The sequence below is a fragment of the Lissotriton vulgaris genome, chromosome 1_1 (assembly GCF_964263255.1).
Source record: "Lissotriton vulgaris chromosome 1_1, aLisVul1.2, whole genome shotgun sequence".
Classification (NCBI taxonomy): Eukaryota; Metazoa; Chordata; class Amphibia; order Caudata; family Salamandridae; genus Lissotriton; species Lissotriton vulgaris.
In genome coordinates, this window is record NC_141685.1 from 33990137 (window position 1) to 34004157 (window position 14021).

The following is a 14021-nucleotide window of genomic DNA, read 5'->3' on the forward strand; positions in this document are numbered from 1 at the left end:
TCCTCCCGGTGATGGATGCTTGGTGGTGACCTGCAGCCTCGACCCCACGCCTCAGCGCCGCGCAGCGGCACCCGCGAAGCGGGTGCGGCAAGTTGTTAGCGCAGGCCTCGGCGGTCAATCCCTCCTGGGACACGGGGAGGCCGCAGGGACGAGTGGCAGTTCCCGGTTTAAAGCGTCGGCGAAGTCGGCGTTTCACGACGTGCAGACAAGGGTCAGTTCTGGAAGACAATCCCGATGTGTGTTTAAGAAGATCCGCTTTTTAACGGAGCTTGGCCGGCCGGGGGCGTGGCTTGCTGGGGGCGCGGCCGTGCACACCTGTGCAGCGCGGGGACTCCTGGTCAATGGAGTCCCTGCCTCACGCGCCCCCAGTTACCTTCCACAGTTCTTTCTTCCTCCCGGTGATGGATGCTTGGTGGTGACCTGCAGCCTCGACCCCACGCCTCAGCGCCGCGCAGCGGCACCCGCGAAGCGGGTGCGGCAAGTTGTTAGCGCAGGCCTCGGCGGTCAATCCCTCCTGGGACACGGGGAGGCCGCAGGGACGAGTGGCAGTTCCCGGTTTAAAGCGTCGGCGAAGTCGGCGTTTCACGACGTGCAGACAAGGGTCAGTTCTGGAAGACAATCCCGATGTGTGTTTAAGAAGATCCGCTTTTTAACGGAGCTTGGCCGGCCGGGGGCGTGGCTTGCTGGGGGCGCGGCCGTGCACACCTGTGCAGCGCGGGGACTCCTGGTCAATGGAGTCCCTGCCTCACGCGCCCCCAGTTACCTTCCACAGTTCTTTCTTCCTCCCGGTGATGGATGCTTGGTGGTGACCTGCAGCCTCGACCCCACGCCTCAGCGCCGCGCAGCGGCACCCGCAAAGCGGGTGCGGCAAGTTGTTAGCGCAGGCCTCGGCGGTCAATCCCTCCTGGGACACGGGGAGGCCGCAGGGACGAGTGGCAGTTCCCGGTTTAAAGCGTCGGCGAAGTCGGCGTTTCACGACGTGCAGACAAGGGTCAGTTCTGGAAGACAATCCAGGTTGTCCCTGTCAATTTTGAAACTAGCCAGAAGAATTCACAAGAATATCTCTTTTTTGTATACAAATTACGCAATATGGATTTATATAATACCATGTCTGCACTCCAACGTGCATCTTTTATACACGCCACCCTTTCAATGATCTAAATTGTATTTTTGAGATTACTTTTATGAGAAGTAGATGAGTCTACAGAGCACGAGCACGCGACACATTCGCCGTTCCAAGATGGCTGCCGGTTCGGTCACCGCAGTCCTTCGTTGGTTGTTATGTCGGACACCGGAAGTCACCCAGAGCCGCGGACTGAGCTCTTCTTGCCGGGGTTGGATCCGCTGCTGCGGCTGCGGATCCTCTGCCGTCCTCTGCGACGATAGAGAGGTGAGTGTAGTATCCTGCTCTTGTATTGATCTTCATCCCCCGATGACACAGCGCTCAAAGGAGGGGTTTAATTAGGCGTTAAGAGCTCTATCAGAAATGTGGTTCATTGGGAGGCTTCGCACACTGGAACCATCACATTTGATTTGCAGATATTGTTTGATTCTTGGAGAAAACAAGAACACATTAATCAGAGGACCCATCCTTTGGACTCATCGCTGGTACTCACGGACTCCCCGTGTGGGTCGCAATTAACACGGCTTTGAAAGGAGGTTTCTTTCAAATATCAGTCACTCTGGAACTTCACAGATCTGGATTTTCAGACGTTTAAACAGATTCCTTCTTTATTTACAGAAAGTTACACTGGGACAGCAGAGGTATTTATTTCTCACCTTCATGCTTGATCCACTTGGGGCTCTAAGGTTTGGGACTTATGACCCCCAGACTAGAGCCCGCGCCTTGAGAGCCCATCATGACCCCCAGACCAGAGCCCGCGCCTTGAAAGCCCATCATGACCCCCAGACCAGATCAGCGCCTTGAGAGCCCATCATGACCCCCAGACCAGAGCCCGCGCCTTGAGAGCCCATCATGACCCCCAGACCAGAGCCCGCGCCTTGAGAGCCCATCATGACCCCCAGACCAGAGCCCGCGCCTTGAGAGCCCATCATGAACCCCAGACCAGAGCCCGCGCCTTGAGAGCCCATCATGACCCCCAGACCAGAGCCCACGCCTTGAGAGCCCATCATGACCCCCAGACCAGAGCCCGCGCCTTGAGAGCCCATCATGACCCCCAGACCAGAGCCCGCGCCTTGAGAGCCCATCATGACCCCCAGACCAGAGCCCGCGCCTTGAGAGCCCATCATGACCCCCAGACCAGAGCCAGCGCCTTGAAAGCCCATCATGACCCCCAGACCAGAGCCCGCGCCTTGAGAGCCCATCATGACCCCCAGACCAGAGCCCGCGCCTTGAGAGCCCATCATGACCCCCAGACCAGAGCCCGCGCCTTGAGAGCCCATAATGACCCCCAGACCAGAGCCCGCGCCTTGAGAGCCCATCATGACCCCCAGACCAGAGCCCGCGCCTTGAGAGCCCATAATGACCCCCAGACCAGAGCCCGCGCCTTGAGAGCCCATCGTGACCCCCAGACCAGAGCCCGCGCCTTGAGAGCCCATCGTGACCCCCAGACCAGAGCCCGCGGCTTGAGAGCCCATCGTGACCCCCAGACCAGAGCCCGCGGCTTGAGAGTCCATCGTGACCCCCAGACTAGAGCCCGCGCCTTGAGAGCCCATCGTGACCCCCAGACCAGAGCCAGCGCCTTGAGAGCCCATCATGACCCCCAGACCAGAGCCAGCGCCTTGAAAGCCCATCATGACCCCCAGACCAGAGCCCGCGCCTTGAGAGCCCATCATGACCCCCAGACCAGAGCCCGCGCCTTGAGAGCCCATCATGACCCCCAGACCAGAGCCCGCGCCTTGAGAGCCCATCATGACCCCCAGACCAGAGCCCGCGCCTTGAGAGCCCATCATGACCCCCAGACCAGAGCCCGCGCCTTGAGAGCCCATCATGACCCCCAGACCAGAGCCCACGCCTTGAGAGCCCATCATGACCCCCAGACCAGAGCCCGCGCCTTGAGAGCCCATCGTGACCCCCAGACCAGAGCCCGCGCCTTGAGAGCCCATCGTGACCCCCAGACCAGAGCCCGCGGCATGAGAGCCCATCGTGACCCCCAGACCAGAGCCCGCGGCTTGAGAGTCCATCGTGACCCCCAGACTAGAGCCCGCGCCTTGAGAGCCCATCGTGACCCCCAGACTAGAGCCCGCGCCTTGAGAGCCCATCATGACCCCAGACCAGAGCCCGCGCCTTAAGTGCCCATCATGACCCCCAGACCAGAGCCCGCGCCTTGAGTGCCCATCATGACCCCCAGACCAGAGCCCGCGCCTTGAGAGCCCATCATGACCCCCAGACCAGAGCCCACACCTTGAGAGCCCATCGTGACCCCCAGACCAGAGCCCGCGGCTTGAGAGTCCATCGTGACCCCCAGACTAGAGCCCGCGCCTGGAGAGCCCATCATGACTACCAGACTAGAGCCCGCGCCTTGAGAGCCCATCATGACCCTTAGACCAGAGCCCGCGCCTTGAGAGCCCATCATGACCCCCAGACCAGAGCCCGTGCCTTGCGAGCCCATCATGACCCCCAGACTAGAGCCCGCGCCTTGAGAGCCCATCATGACCCCCAGACTAGAGCCCGCGCCTTGAGAGCCCATCATGACCCCCAGACCAGAGCCCGCGCCTTGAGAGCCCATCATGACCCCCAGACCAGAGCCCGCGCCTTGAGAGCCCATCATGACCCCCAGACCAGAGCCCGCGCCTTGAGAGCCCATCATGACCCCCAGACCAGAGCCCGCGCCTTGAGAGCTCATCATGACCCCCAGACTAGAGCCCACGCCTTGAGAGCCCATCATGACCCCCAGACCAGAGCCCGCGCCTTGAGAGCCCATCCTGACCCCCAGACTAGAGCCCACGCCTTGAGAGCCCATCATGACCCCCAGACCAGAGCCCACGCCTTGAGAGCCCATCATGACCCCCAGACCAGAGCCCACGCCTTGAGAGCCTTCACTCGGACCAAACCACGGACACGGGTTCCACGCTTGAAATTACGAAGGATTTTGTGCACCAGGGCTATAAGGAGGTCATTTTGCCATTGGAGTTATATCTAGATTCGCGCTCTCCATTGTATACTGAATCTTAGATGCTTTTTTTACATGGATCTTCTCAACAAGGTTAGGTTACTATTGTTTGTATACCTAACATAGACAATCCCCTTAGTTTATGTGCGCTGTGGCCGTATTTCATTTTACAAAAAATAATACCAATGACTGAGAAGGATGTGACTTCTATTTAGATCATGGTTCTCTACCTTTATTTTTTACACAGCCTTGAGAAAGTCGCAGGATCACACCCTGTAGCGCCGAAACATTTGTTGGTTGTGCCCGAGAACACCAGAATAAAACACAAACAAGACAAAAGAAAGAACGAATTGTGTATATTCTGTGACTCATTTACTGTACTTGTTAGGGCTCGCCTGCTGATGCGCTTCTGCGCATCGCTGGCGAAGCTCTATTACGGCTTATCCAGTGTTGATCCACCACTGGCGATTTCTTCAAGTGCATGTGCTTTTTAGGTCATTGCGCAAGCGCAAGCCCTAAAAAGCGCGTGCACAATGCCACCAGCCCCCTGCCTGCCTGCCTCGCATTACCAGATCAAAGGCAGCCCAGCCCCCCTCCCACAAGCTTCTCAGCGTGTGCTCTGCCTCAGGCCTGCATTTCTCCTCCCCTCTGGCAAACAGATAGCCGCAATAAAACCCTCCCTGCTCAGCTTTTTTTTCTCAATTTCTCCCCGTCTACACTTCCCATTAGGAGCCCTTCCTCCCCCCAGATAATCTATCTCCATAAGAGATAAGCAGCTCTTCCACCATCTCAAACCCGTATTAGTGCTCCTCACTATGCATGTTTTTACTTAGAAAATCAGCACAATGCAGCAGTGTGACATCAAGCCAGGTTCATCGACATCACTGCAAAAGTAAAGTTTTTATTCCCCATTTCCTCTTCAAGAAAGTGACTGCGCATCAGCCTCTACGGATCAGAAAGCGGAGCCCCTCCAATGACCGGGCTGCGAGTCAAATGGCCATGTTTCACAAATTATGGTTTTCGTGGTCTTATTCTGGAGTAGCCCTGTTGGCAAGAGAGGAAAGAGCAAGGCTCTGACAGTCAGTCCTCCTCTGCTTCATAGTATGCCGCGCCACTATAGTAAGTTGAACAAGGGATATTATTTGACAGAAAGAGGCAACCTGCATCTATTCACGGAAATACATTGAGCAGTCTACATTTTTATTTTTTAAAGCTACATACAATGCACCATAACTATTCTAGGTCTACAAATGGAAATACATAACAAGCAATATTTTTATTTATTTTTTAAGAGGTGCATACTTAAAAAAATGATTACAAAAATTAAACATCAACTAGTAATTAAAAAACCTAGCAATTAAGATATGCCACGTCAAATAATAACTTTTGTCGCCAATTAATTATCAGTGTCTGGAATGGATATGGTCACACCCTCACTCACTCTCAACCCCTCACCCTCACTCACCCTCAACCCCTCACCCACACCCTCACTCACCCTCAACACCTCACCCTCAACCCCTCCCTCACGCTCACCCACCCTCACCCTCACTCACCCTCAACACCTCACCCTCACTCACCCTCAACACCTCACCCTCACTCACCCTCACCCTCACTCACCCTCAACCCCTCACCCTCACTCACCCTCAACCCCTCACCCTCAACCCCTCACCCTCACTCACCCTCAACTCCTCACCCTCAACACCTCACTCACCCCCACGCTCACCCTCACGCTCACCCACCCTCACCCTCAACACCTCACCCTCACTCACCCTCAACCCCTCACCCTCACTCACCCTCAACCCCTCACCCTCACTCACCCTCAACCCCTCACCCTCAACCCCTCACTCACCCTCACTCTCACTCATCCTCTATCACCCTCAACCCCTCACCCTCAACCTCTCACCCTCACTCACCCTCAACCCCTCACCCTCACTCACCCTCAACCCCTCACCCTCACTCACCCTCAGCCCCTCACCCTCAACCCCTCACCCTCACTCACCCTCACCCTCACCCTCACTCACCCTCAACCCCTCACCCTCACTCACCCTCACTCACCCACCCTCACTCACCCTCAACACCTCACCCTCACTCACCCTCAACACCTCACCCTCACTCACCCTCAACCCCTCACCCTCACCCACCCTCACTCACCCTCACTCACCCTCAACCCCTCACCCTCAACCCCTCACCCACACCCTCACTTACCCTCAACACCTCACCCTCAACCCCTCCCTCACGCTCACCCACCCTCACCCTCACTCACCATCAACACCTCACCCACCCTCAACCCCTCACCCTCACTCACCCTCAACCCCTCACCCTCACTCACCCTCAACCCCTCACCCTCACTCACCCTCAACTCCTCACCCTCAACACCTCACTCACCCTAACGCTCACCCTCACGCTCACCCACCCTCACCCTCACCCTCAACACCTCACCCTCACTCACCCTCAACCCCTCACCCTCACTCACCCTCAACCCCTCACTCACCCTCACTCTCACTCATCCTCTATCACCCTCAACCCCTCACCCTCACTCACCATCAACACCTCACCCTCACTCACCCTCAACCCCTCACCCTCACTCACCCTCAACCCCTCACCCTCACTCACCCTCAACCCCTCACCCTCACTCACCCTCAACTCCTCACCCTCAACACCTCACTCACCCTCACTCTCACCCTCACGCTCACCCACCCTCACCCTCAACACCTCACCCTCACTCACCCTCAACCCCTCACCCTCACTCACCCTCAACCCCTCACTCACCCTCACTCTCACTCATCCTCTATCACCCTCAACCCCTCACCCTCACTCACCCTCAACCCCTCACCCTCACTCACCCTCAACCCCCTCACCCTCACTCACCCTCAACCCCTCACCCACACCATCACTCACTCACCCTCACTCACCCTCACTCGCCCTCACTCACCCTCACTCGCCCTCACTCACCCTCACTCACCCTCACTCACCCTCACTCACCCTCACCCTCACTCACCCTCAACACCTCACCCTCACTCACCCTCAATGCCTCACCCTCACTCACCCTCAACACCTCACCCTCAACCCCTCACTCACCCTCACTCTAACTCACCCTCACTCACCCTCAACACCTCACCCTCACTCACCCTCACCCACCCTCAACCCCTCACCCTAACTCACCCTCACTCACCCTCAACCCCGCACCCTCACTCACCCTCAACCCCTCACCCTCACTCACCCTCAACCCCTCATCCTCACCCTCACCCTCACTCACCCTCACTCACCCTCACCCTCACTCACCCTCACCCTCACTCACCCTCAACCTCACTCACACTCACCCACCCTCAACCCCTCACCCTCACTCACCCTCACTCACCCTCACTCACCCTCAACCCCTCACCCTCAACCCCTCACCCTCACTCACCCTCAACCCCTCATCCTCACCCTCACTCACCCTCACTCACATTCACCCTCACCCTCACTCACCCTCACTCACCCTCCCTCACCCTCCCTCACCCTCACTCACCCTCACTCACATTCACCCTCACCCTCACTCACCCTCACTCACATTCACCCTCACCCTCACTCACCCTCACTCACCCTCACTCACCCTCACTCACCCTCACTCACTCACCCTCACTCACTCACCCTCACTCACTCACCCTCACTCACTCACCCTCACTCACTCACCCTCACTCACCCTCACTCACCCTCACTCACCCTCACTCACCCTCACTCACTCTCACTCACCCTCAACCCCTCACCCTCAATCCCTCACCCTCACTCACCCTCACTCACCCTCAACCCCTCACCCTCACCATCACTCACCCTCACTCACCCTCACTCACCCTCACTCACCCTCACTCACCCTCACTCACCCTCACTCACTCACCCTCACTCACTCTCACTCACTCACCCTCACTCACCCTCACTCACTCACCCTCACTCACCCTCACTCACCCTCACTCACCCTCACTCACCCTCACCCTCTCACCCTCAACACCTCACCCTCACTCACCCTCAACCCCTAACCCCCTCACCCTCACTCACCCTCACTCACTCTCAACCCCTCACCCTCACTCACTCTCAACCCCTCACCCTCACTCACTCTCAACCCCTCACCCTCACTCACTCTCAACCCCTCACCCTCACTCACTCTCAACCCCTCACCCTCACTCACCCTCACCCTCAACACCTCACCCTCACTCACCCTCAACCCCTCACCCTCACTCACCCTCACTCACCCTCACTCACCCTCACTCACCCTCACTCACCCTCACTCACCCTCACTCACCCTCAACCCCTCACCCTCACTCACTCTCAACCCCTCACCCTCACTCACTCTCAACCCCTCACCCTCACTCACTCTCAACCCCTCACCCTCACTCACCCTCAACACCTCACCCTCACTCACCCTCAACCCCTCACCCTCACTCACCCTCAACACCTCACCCTCAACACCTCACCCTCACTCACCCTCACCCTCACTCACCCTCAACCCCTCACCCTCAAACCCTCACTCACCCTCAACCCCTCACCCTCACTCACCCTCAACCCCTCACCCTCACCCTCACTCACCCTCAACCCCTCACCCTCACCATCACTCACCCTCACTCACCCTCACTCACCCTCACTCACCCTCACTCACCCTCACTCACCCTCACTCACTCACTCACCCTCACTCACTCACCCTCAACCCCTCACCCTCAATCCCTCACCCTCACTCACCCTCACTCACCCTCAACCCCTCACCCTCACTCACCCTCAACCCCTCACCCTCACCATCACTCACCCTCACTCACCCTCACTCACCCTCACTCACCCTCAACCCCTCACCCTCACCATCACTCACCCTCACTCACCCTCACTCACCCTCACTCACCGTCACTCACCCTCACTCACCCTCACTCACCCTCACTCACTCACACTCACTCACCCTCACTCACTCACCCTCACTCACTCACCCTCACTCACTCACCCTCAACCCCTCACCCTCACTCACCCTCAACCCCTCACCCTCACCATCACTCACCCTCACTCACCCTCACTCACCCTCACTCACCCTCACTCACCCTCACTCACCCTCACTCACTCACCCTCACTCACTCACCCTCACTCACTCACTCACTCACCCTCACTCACCCTCACTCACCCTCACTCACCCTCAACCCCTCACCCTCAACCCCTCACCCTCAACCCCTCACCCTCAATCCCTCACCCTCACTCACCCTCACTCACCCTCAACCCCTCACCCTCAATCCCTCACCCTCACTCACCCTCACTCACCCTCAACCCCTCACCCTCACTCACCCTCAACCCCTCACCCTCACCCTCACTCACCCTCACTCACCCTCAACCCCTCACCCTCACCATCACTCACCCTCACTCACCCTCACTCACCCTCACTCACCGTCACTCACCCTCACTCACTCACCCTCACTCACCCTCACTCACACTCACTCACCGTCACTCACCCTCACTCACTCACCCTCTCACTCACCCTCACTCACCCTCACTCACACTCACTCACCCTCACCCTCTCTCACCCTCAACACCTCACCCTCACTCACCCTCAACCCCTCACCCTCACTCACCCTCAACCCCTCACCCTCAACCCCTCACTCACCCTCACTCTCACTCACCCTCACTCAACCTCAACCCCTCAGCCTCACCCTCACCCTCACCCACCCTCAACACCTCACCTCACCCTCACTCACCCTCACTCACTCTCAACCCCTCACCCACCCTCACCCTCACTCACCCTCAACACCTCACCCTCACTCACCCTCAACACCTCACCCTCACTCACCCTCAACACCTCACCCTCACTCACCCTCAACACCTCACCCTCAACCCGTCACCCTCACTCAGCCTCACTCACCCTCAACACCTCACCCTCACTCACCCTCAACACCTCACCCTCACTCACCCTCAACACCTCACCCTCACTCACCCTCAACACCTCACCCTCAACCCCTCACCCTCAACCCCTCACCCTCACCCTCACTCACCCTCACAACACATATTGTGTTACAATAGGTGTCACATTTGCAAAAGATAAAACTATTGGCATTGTAAATAACAAAGCTATTAATTCGCTATTTTCAAAACAAGCACATAAATAAAAAATGTGTCCTTTACAATACCAATAGCTCAAACTTTCCTAATGCAAGACCTATTGCATTGCTGTGCTTCTCTCCCCTGCTGCACTCTCCTGCTCTCTAGAGATGTGGCCTAACGACAAGAGCTGCCATCTAAGTCACGTAAATACAAAATATGTTGCATTCCAAATGCTATAGGTGTCACATTCGCAAAAGTTATAACTATTGGCATTGTAAATGACAAAGCCATCAATTTAGCAATTTTAAAAACCAACAAATAAATAACATATGTCATTTACAATACCAATAACTCCAACTTTTCTAATGCGAGACCTATTGCATTTCCAATGCTTGTTTTTAACTTGGAGGGAAACCACATCTTACTTAAATACGTGTGCTGGGGAGTTGATTTTCACAGAGGTGCAGAGGAGGTGAGGCCTGTCCAGCGGGGGTGCAGAGGAGGTGAGGCCTGTCCAGGGGTGCAGAGGATGAGAGGCCTGTCCAGGGATGCTGAGGATGAGAGGCCTGTCCAGGGGTGCAGAAGATGAGAGGCCTGTCCAGGGGTGCAGAGGAGGAGAGGCCAGTCCAGGGGTGCAGAGGAGGAGAGGCCTGTCCATGGTGTGCAGAGGAGGGGAGGCCTGTCCAGGGGTGCAGAGGAGGTGAGGTCTGTCCATGGGGTGCAGAGGAGGGGAGGCCTGTCCAGGGGTGCAGAGGAGGTGAGGACTGTCCAGGGGTGCAGAGGAGGGGAGGCCTGTCCATGGGGTGCAGAGGAGGGGAGGCCTGTCCAGGGGTGCAGAGGAGGTGAGGCCTGTCCATGGGGTGCAGAGGAGGGGAGGCCTGTCCAGGGGTGCAGAGGAGGTGAGGACTGTCCAGGGGTGCAGAGGAGGTGAGGCCTGTCCAAGGGGCAGAGGAGGTGAGGCCTGTCCAGGGGTGCAGAGGAGGTGAGGCCTGTCCGGGGGGCAGAGGAGGTGAGGCCTGTCCAGGGGTGCAGAGGAGGTGAGGCCTGTCCAGGGGGCTGCAGAGGAGATGAGGTCTGTCCAGGGGTGCAGAGGAGGTGAGGCCAGTCCAGAGTGGTGAAGAGGAGGTGAGGTCTGTCCAGGGGGAGAAGAGGAAGGGAGGCATGTCCAGGTGGCAGAGGAGGTGTGGCTTGTCCAGGGGGTTGCAGAGGAGGTGAGGCCTGTCCAAAGGGGTGCAGAGGAGGTGAGGCCTGTCCAAAGGGGTGCAGAGGAGGTGAGGCCTGTCCGGGGGGGGGGGGCAGAGGAGGTGAGACCTTTCCAGGGGGGTGCAGAGGAGGTGAGGCCTGTCCAGGGGGATGCAGAGGAGGTGAGGCCTGTCCAGGGGGGTGCAGAGAAGGTGAGGCCTGTCTAGGAGGGTGCAGAGGAAGTGAGGCCTGTCCAGGGGGGTGCAGAGGAGGTGAGGCCTGTCCATGGGGTGCAGAGGAGGTGAGGCCTGTCCCAGGGGTGCAGAGGAAGTGAGGCCTGTCCAGGGGTGCACAGGAGGTGAGGCCTGTCCTAGGGGTGCGGAGGAGTTGAGTCCTGTCCATGGGAAGGAGAACAGGTGAGGCCTGTCCAGGGGTGCAAAGGAGTGGAGGCCTGTCCAGGGGGTGCAGAGGAGGGGAGGCCTGTCCAGGGGGTGCAGAGGAGGGGAGGCCTGTCCAGGGGGTGCAGAGGAGGGGAGGCCTGTCCAGGGGTGCAGAGGAGGCCTCCAGGGGGTGCAGAGGAGGGGAGGCCTGTCCAGGGGTGCAGAGGAGGGGAGGCCTGTCCAGGGGTACAGAGGAGGTGAGGCGTGTTCAGGGGTTGCAGAGGAGGTGAGGCTTGTCCGGGGGTGTACAGAGGACTTGAAGCTTGTCCAAAGGGTGCAAAGGAGGTGAGTCCTGTCCATGGGGACGAGAGCAGGCGAGACCTGTCCAGGGGGAGAAGAGGAGGTGAGGCATGTGCAGGGTAGCAGAGGAGGTGAGGCTTGCCCTGGGGGGCAAGGAGGGTGTGCAGAGGAGGTGAGGCTTGTCCCGGGGTTTGCAGACGAGGCGAGGCCTGTGCAGGGGAGGCCAGGCATGCACAGGGGGTGCAGAGGAGGTGAGGCATGTCCAGGGGTGCAGAGGAGGTCAGGCATGTCCAGGGGTACAGAGGAGGTCAGGCATGCACAGGGGGTGCAGAGGAGGTGAGCCCTGTCCAGGGGGTGCAGAGGAGATGAGGCATGTCCTGTCCAGGGGGTTAGGAGCAGGTGAGGCCTGTTCAGGGGTGCAGAGGAGGTGGTGCCTGTCCTGGGGGTGCAGAGGAGGTGAGGCATATCCGGGAGGGGTGCAGAGAAGGTGAGGCCTGTCCAGGGGGTACAGAGGAGGTGAGGCTTGTACAAAGGGTGCAAAGGAGGTGAGGCATGTCCTTTTCGTGGGGGTTGCAAAGGAGGTGAGGCCTGTCCAGGGGTAGGAAAGGAGGGGAGACTTGTCCAGGGGGAGCAGAGGCGGTGAAGAGCAGGTGAGGCCTGTCCAAGGGGTGCAGAGGAGGTGAGGCCTGTCCAGGGGTAGGAAAGGAAGTGAGACTTGTCCAGGGGGAGCAGACGAGGTGAGGCCTGTCCAGGGTGAGCAGAGGAGGTGAGGCCTGTACAGGGGTAGCAGAGGAGATGAGGCCTGTCCAGGGTGCAGAGGAGGTGAGGCCTGTCCAGGGGTGCAGAGGAGGTGAGGCCTGTCCAAGGGGAGCTGAGGAGTTGAGTCCTGTCCATGGGAAGGAGAACAGGTGAGGCCTGTCCAGGGGTGCAGAGGAGGGGAGGCCTGTCCAGGGGTACAGAGGAGGTGAGGCATGTCCAGGGGTTGCAGAGGAGATGAGACTTGTCCGGGGGGTGTACAGAGGATTTGAAGCTTGTCCAAAGGGTGCAAAGGAGGTGAGTCCTGTCCATAGCGAGGAGAGCAGGCGAGACCTGTCCAGGGGGAGAAGAGGAGGTGAGGCATGTGCAGGGTAGCAGAGGAGGTGAGGCTTGCCCTGGGGGGCGAGGTCGGGTGTGCAGAGGAGGTGAGGCTTGTCCCGGGGGTTGCAGACGAGGTGAGGCCTGTCCAGGGGTGCAGGGGAGGCCAGGCATGCACAGGGGGTGCAGAGAAGGTGAGGCATGTCCAGGGGTGCAGAGGAGGTCAGGGGGTGCAGAGGAGGTGAGCCCTGTCCAGGGGGTGCAGAGGAGATGAGGCATGTCCTGTCCAGGGGGTTAGGAGCAGGTGAGGCCTGTCCAGGGGGTGCAGAGGAGATGAGGCATGTCCTGTCCAGGGGGTTAGGAGCAGGTGAGGCCTGTCCAGGGGTGCAGAGGAGGTGGTGCCTGTCCTGGGGGTGCCGAGGAGGTGAGGCATATCGGGAGGGGTGCAGAGAAGGTGAGGCATGTCCAGGGGGTACAGAGGAGGTGAGGCTTGTACAAAGGGTGCAAAGGAGGTGAGGCATGTCCTTTTCGTGGGGGTTGCAAAGGAGGTGAGGCCTGTCCAAGGGGTGCAGAGGAGGCGAGGCCTGTCAAGGGGTAGGAAAGGAGGTGAGACTTGTCCAGGGGGAGCAGAGGCAGTGAAGAGCAGGTGAGGCCTGTCCAAGGGGTGCAGAGGAGGTGAGGCATGTCCAGGGGTAGGGAAGGAAGTGAGACTTGTCCAGGGGAGCAGAAGAGGTGAGGCCTGTCCAGGGGGAGCAGAGGTGGTGAGGCCTGTACAGGGGTAGCAGAGGAGATGAGGCCTGTCCAGGGTGCAGAGGAGGTGAGGCCTGTCCAGGGGTGCAGAGGAGGTGAGGCCTGACCCACGGGGGTACAGAGAAGGTATGGCCTGTCCAGGGGTGCAGGGGAGGTATGGCCTGTCCAGGGGTGCAGAGGAGGTGAGCCCTGTCCTGAGTGGTGCAGAGGAGATGCCTGT

The 14021-nt window shown here is 58.8% G+C and overlaps 1 protein-coding gene across 1 annotated transcript in view; it reads left to right on the forward strand.

Annotated features, from left to right (window-relative positions):
* Positions 1 to 1300: 1300 nt before the first annotated feature.
* The window catches only part of LOC147737074 (uncharacterized), a 127359-nt gene continuing 114638 nt past the window's right edge, over positions 1301 to 14021 (forward strand). The window contains exon 1 of the mRNA XM_086962834.1: positions 1301 to 1390. The gene's annotated coding sequence lies outside the window, so the exon portion shown is untranslated. The remainder of the gene's footprint in view (positions 1391 to 14021) is intronic.